We start from the raw sequence: 6,046 nt of genomic DNA on the forward strand, positions 1-6,046 counted from the left end.
AAGGAGCGGTTAAATGCTTTGGTTTTAGAATTCTAGCAAGCGAGACTAGTAGGTGGTTCCTTTTTGTAAGAACACAATGTAATCGAAGCTGATGCTTCGACTTGAAACGGTATATGCTAGTGGTTGGTTCCTTTTTGTAAAAAATATATGTAATTCAAGGCGAGTTGTTATATGTAATATGTGAACACAATTTGAGGAACTCCCAATGTAATATATTTCTGGCATCTAATATTTTGTGGACAATTTGTAACTAAGTTTAATGCGTTGTACATGAACATTAAATTTGTGGGTGCTATGTAAGAGTATTAGTATTAAAATGTAAAATCTGCAGTAAACAGGGCCAACATGTCTGACCTGTAATTTTTCCTTTACTTATCCTCTTAATCCCAATTGATTTGTAGATGGAGTGTAACATATGGTTTTGAAGAGTTTAGTGGTTTAATCTTTTTGATTAAATGACGTGGTTGTTGCAGCATTGTAGTTGCTCCATACAAATATTTGACTTCATACTGCTATCATGTGTGACTTGGTCTTTATCAACAAAAGTGATGGTCTATTTCAATATAATAAAATTCTTTTTCATAAATTTACTTGCCCTTTTTTGGCCCAAGGAAGGTTGGTTGAGGTTGATTGGGAGATGACATTTCTCGAACCCTATATGACTTGGTCTGTTTCAATAAACGTAATGGTCTGTTTCAATATAACATAAAGTTTGTTTGATTTTTTGACGTGCCCTTTTTTGGCCCAAGGAAGGTTGGTTGAAATTGACTAGGAGATGACATTCCTCGAACTCTATATGACTTGGTCTGTTTCAATAAATGTAATAGTCTGTTTCAATATAACATAAAGTCTTTTTGATTTTGTGACGGGCCCTTTTTTTGCCCAAAGAAGGTTGGTTGAACTTCAATGGGATTTATTGAACAATGTATGACTTGGTCTTTTTCAACAAAAGTGATGGTCTATTTCAATATAATAAAAATTCGTTTTCATAAATTTACTTGCCCTTTTTTGGCCCAAGGAAGGTTGGTTGAGGTTGATTGGGAGATGATATTCCTCGAACCCTCTATGGCTTGGTCAGTTTCAATAAACGTAATGGTCTGTTTAAATATAACATAAAGTTTGTTTGATTTTTTGACGTGCCCTTTTTTGGCCCAAGGAAGGTTGGTTTAAGTTGACTAGGAGATGGCATTCCACGAACTCTATATGACTTGGTCTGTTTCAATAAATGTAATGGTCTTTTTCAATATAACATAAAGTCTTTTTGATTTTGTGATGTACCCTTTTTTTTCCCAAAGAAGGTTGGTTGAACTTCAATGGGATTTATTGAACAATGTATGACTTGGTCTTTATCAACAAAAGTGATGGTCTATTTCAATATAATAAAAATTCTTTTTCATAAATTTACTTGCCCTTTTTTGGCCCAAGGAAGGTTGGTTGAGGTTGATTGGGAGATGACATTCCTCGAACCCTATTTGACTTGGTCAGTTTCAATAAACGTAATGGTCCTTTTAAATATAACATAAAGTCTGTTTCATTTTTTGATGTGCTCTTTTTGGCCCAAGGAAGGTTGATTGAAGTTGACTACGAGATGACATTCCTCTAAGATTGGTTGACATCTTCGATTCTTCGCGCATGTCTTCGATTCTTCTGGATCAAAGTCGAGAGCAATCGAGGCCAAAGCTTAGAGAGAGAGAGAGAAAGACTTGGTCTGTTTCGACTTCGAATTGGTTTGGGTTTGTAAGAGAGAAATAGGCGACTGCCACCACCACCAATCAGAGAGGAGGGGGGGGGGGGGGGCGGGCTCCCACCACCGGTGACGACGCTTCCCACCTCCACTGGCGACCACGCTTCCTACCTCCACTAGAGACCACGCTTCCCACCTCCACCACTAGAACCCAATCCTATCTCTCCCCACCGCTGGCGAACGCCACCACCGCCGACTTCTAGGCAGTCCAATATTGCCCCACCACGAAGGTCTCTCTCTCTCTTTCTCTCTCCTTGTTTTAATTAGTATCCTTAATTGAGTTGTTGAAAAAAAAAAACCCTAATTCGAAAATTAGGGGCTTCAAATCAAAAATTAAAGTTTCATTTTTCTGGTAGTGAAACAGTTTATACTTTGGATGGCTGTTCAATATCGAGACATGGTTGAAGACTGTGCTTGGGTATTTCACAAGTTTTTTGGCAGTAAAAAGGAATAGATCTCACCTGTAATTATGAACCCACGAACTTTGTACCAGGAAAGAAATAAGCAGCAATAAGTATGTACTATGGTTTAGTCAACGGATCAAGGTAGTTCCATAGAAGTAAAAAAATTATGACTCAGCTGTCTAACATGCACTTACAAGTCTTACCATAAATTTGTTCCATAGAAGTAATGGAATTCGACTTGCAACAAGACCAATCTCGCACCCAAGAGGAAGGAAATTCGTCCATTTCTTAAGTAGTAATGTTTGTAAACTATGGAGATTGATTTTGAGCTTCATTAAGATTAAAGGAACTAGGGACAGTTATCAGAAAAAAAAAAAGGAACTAGGGACATCTGGAAACATTTTGAAAGTGGAGATATTTAAGGTGGGCCGAACCCAGTTTGGCCATGGGTTGGCCCGCAGGTTGATTCGGCGAGGCTAGGAGACACTGTACACTAAAAGAGGGTAGGAAACAGATGAGACATAGAACACTTACCATGGAAAAAAATCTCTCTGCACAATTGTTTAGGTGGATTTTGGTAGTTGGATACGATTGAAGACTGGTTGATGATGTGAATAGTGGCTTGGAAACAATGTCGGTGGCAAGCAAATGGCAAAATCCTTCTTAAACGACATGATTTAGAGTTGTGTCTGCTGGACAAATTAGCCATTAACGGTGGTGCAACACATGGCCAATGACATCTGTTGAATATAGATGAGCTTTCTCATGTGTAGCCGAAGACATATTTTATAGCAGCGACTTATTCATAGCATCTTGACCAGTGCCTTGTCAATTTTGATAAGGTCTTGATAGGGAGAAACAGTCACCATGCTATTATCGACCAAGTTGACCTTCACTAGCTGTTTTGCTTTAGCATTTCAAGTGCTATAGATTGACTGTCAAGAGATAATCCCCTTTTTTTCTAGTTTCTTGTGCGGTCATCATATAGTTCAGTCATATATGCATTATGTGATGAAAAATCTGCTGGTAGACTTGTAATGCTCTCTTTCTTCTCTTACAAAAGGGAGAAGTAAAGTCTACACAGCCAATTTTTATGCATAAAAGAGAAGTAATTTTTTTGTGATCTAAGTGTGAAGCATTACTATCACCTCAAAGGGAACTTTCTTAGTGGATTTTCTTTTCCTTCTACAGATAATTGGACATGTGGGGAGCAAGACACAGCCAGCCCGATACATTACTTAGCATCACTCTATCCAAGCAAGGCCTACTTGCATGCAGCCGAACTGCCAAATTGTAAGTAGAAGAATTTTTGTTTGGAAAAAGCTGCAGCAACCAAGATGATTCATGAGTTTAAATAAAGAGATATTGGCACAGAGATGACTCCGCTTGGCAGTTCAACAACTTCGAGATGCCACATTCCGTTGAAAGAGATTGAAGTTATTCAAATGAATCAAAGTCCAAGAAAATGATCAATTGTTGTAATTTGAAATATAAAGTTGTAATTTGACATATAGAGTTGTAATTTGTTCGAATATCAAGTTGTAGCTTCAAGTTTTAGTTTTGCAAAATCTAATTTCGATTGTAGCTTATGGATGTGGCTTGTGAATGGTGATTTAGAATGAGAAATACCCGGCGTGGGCTTGTGTGTAACCTCATGTTGTTTCTATTATTGTTATTGTTGTACTAACTGAGACCTGAGACGTTGGGCTAGGACCAAAAAACAGGAGAGACTTTGCCAAAATTTTTCCAAAACGTACCTGTCTAAGTCCATTTCCATAAATGGGTTCAAGCTTGTTCCAGTTAGGCATAAAGTTGGAGATGGACATAGATCTGGTAGAATGTCAAAACTAATCACAAAGGTAGGTTTTGGAAAATTTTTGATAGAGTCTACCTTGTTTTTGGTCCTAGCCTGACGTCTAGCGTCTTAGTCCGTACAACAATAGAAACAACATGAGGTTACGCACAAGCCCATCTCGGGCATTACTCATTCTAAATCACAAGTCACAAGCTCAGCTTACGCATAATAACAAGTAAATGAACCAAGCAATGGCAATGGCGTATATATTGGAACAGAAGCACAATATCAAGTAAATGAACCAAACAATGGCAATATAAGTTGCTTTAGTTACAGTATAAAGTCATACAAGAGGTGACCATTTTTCCCATTTGATTCATCCTTCACAATTTGCCAGCACATGGCAATAATAATGAAAACTAACATAAGCACAAGCACTTTCATCCACCGTTCTTTAGCTTGAGAATGGGTTAGTAGCTTGATCAGCTCTTCATTCTTTACGATCAGTTCAATGTTAGTGATGAACATCTCTTGGACCTTTGTTTGATACAAAGGATTCCTTGCTGGACATCAATTCCTCCACGCCGGGCATCTCTCATTCTCCATCTCACTATTTTTTACCTCCCATTTCTTCAACTTATGCAGGAGATCTCTAACTTGTTCATTACATATCTCAACCATCTGTACAGAAATATCATATCAGAAGGTGTTCTTTCTTTGCTCTGCCATAAGAAACCAATCGCTCAATGCTCTGTAATTTATGCCTTGAATTTGCTCCGCAAGATCTTTTGGTCCAATTTGAAAACATACACAAGAAGATAATCAATTGCTTGGGAATCTAAAATGACCTTCACTGAAATACAAGAGGAATGAATAAAGTTCAAAAATGCTAGAAATAATAAGCAGAAGCCAACACTTAAATAGCTGATTGAAATCAATGAATTATTAACACCACCCAAGTTCATTTTAGTCACATGAATGATGCAATGTTCTTGAGAACTGGGGCCGGGAAGATAGAGAACTAGCACACCCAAAACGCAGGGAAGATAGAGAACTAGCTCGCCCAAAACAACAAAAACAAAAATAGAGAACTAGCTAAACAACAAAGTTGCAAAAAGAGTCCCATTGAAAGCAGCTTCTCCTCTCCTGTGGCAGGGGCCAAAATGGGCATGAGAACCATCTGTGAAGTGAAATCAGCAAACTGGTTTTTGTTGAAGTGAAACTTTGCCTTTAAGTACTACTGCACAAGATGGTGGTGGAATCTAAAAGGCCGGCCAGAGGAAAGAGTTCAGAGTGCCTCTAAATACTCAGTCCAAGTATGCAGCTATGCTTCCAAATTTTGTTGGTATAAATCTGTGTCGTAAGTCTGACCAAATTCATATGAAAAATAAGATAAAAATTGTAGCTCAAGTACTTAGAAGGTGCAAACATGTATGTGGGTAACTAATGTTGGTCTGCAATTATTATTATTTTTTGATCGGTGGTTTGCAATTATATTGAGAGGGTGCAATAGGGAACAAAATTATAAATTCTTGAAATTGTAAGCCAGTTAGTTAGAAGAAGTTGTGCAAACAGCTGCAAAAAACATTCTTCCTACAGTTGAATTGGAGACAAAGTAGTAAGCCATCAAAAATAAAGATCGTCGACAGATTCATCTACTGGGTTACATAGAGGGCAAATTGCAGAATGAAGAATACCCTTCAATTTGTCTCTGGTTCTAAGCCTGCCAAATATTATACACGAAAAAATAATGACGCAACACAAGATGTATGCATTCTTTTTTTCATGACTTCCAAATACATTCTTTCTTTTTCTTTTTTTTTTTCCAGGACATTCATGTAAACAAACTAGTCTTTGTATATTCATCTATACGTAACAGTTCAGTTCCATCCCTTTGACATTAGAGCTAGCCAATTTGACTCAAAGTTCAAAACGAAACCCTAATTTTCGAATTAGGGGTTTTTTTTTTCAAGCAACTCAATTTAGGGTTTTTTTTTCCCAGCAACTTAGCAATCAGTTAAAGGTACCTATTGAAACAAAGGAGAGAGAGAGACCCCTTGGTAGTGGGGGTAACAATGTCGGACTGCCCACAAGCAGGTGGTT

General features: G+C 37.7%; 1 long non-coding RNA gene across 1 annotated transcript; it reads left to right on the forward strand.

Annotated features, from left to right (window-relative positions):
• The first annotated feature begins 1,856 nt into the window (after window positions 1-1,856).
• LOC131319211 (uncharacterized) lies at window positions 1,857-3,568 on the forward strand. Its single transcript, XR_009197925.1, has 2 exons — window positions 1,857-1,974; window positions 3,340-3,568. It is a non-coding gene; the product is annotated as an uncharacterized LOC131319211 (long non-coding RNA).
• The last annotated feature ends 2,478 nt before the right edge of the window (window positions 3,569-6,046 follow it).

The sequence above is a fragment of the Rhododendron vialii genome, chromosome 3a (genome assembly GCF_030253575.1).
Source record: "Rhododendron vialii isolate Sample 1 chromosome 3a, ASM3025357v1".
NCBI lineage: Eukaryota > Viridiplantae > Streptophyta > Magnoliopsida > Ericales > Ericaceae > Rhododendron > Rhododendron vialii.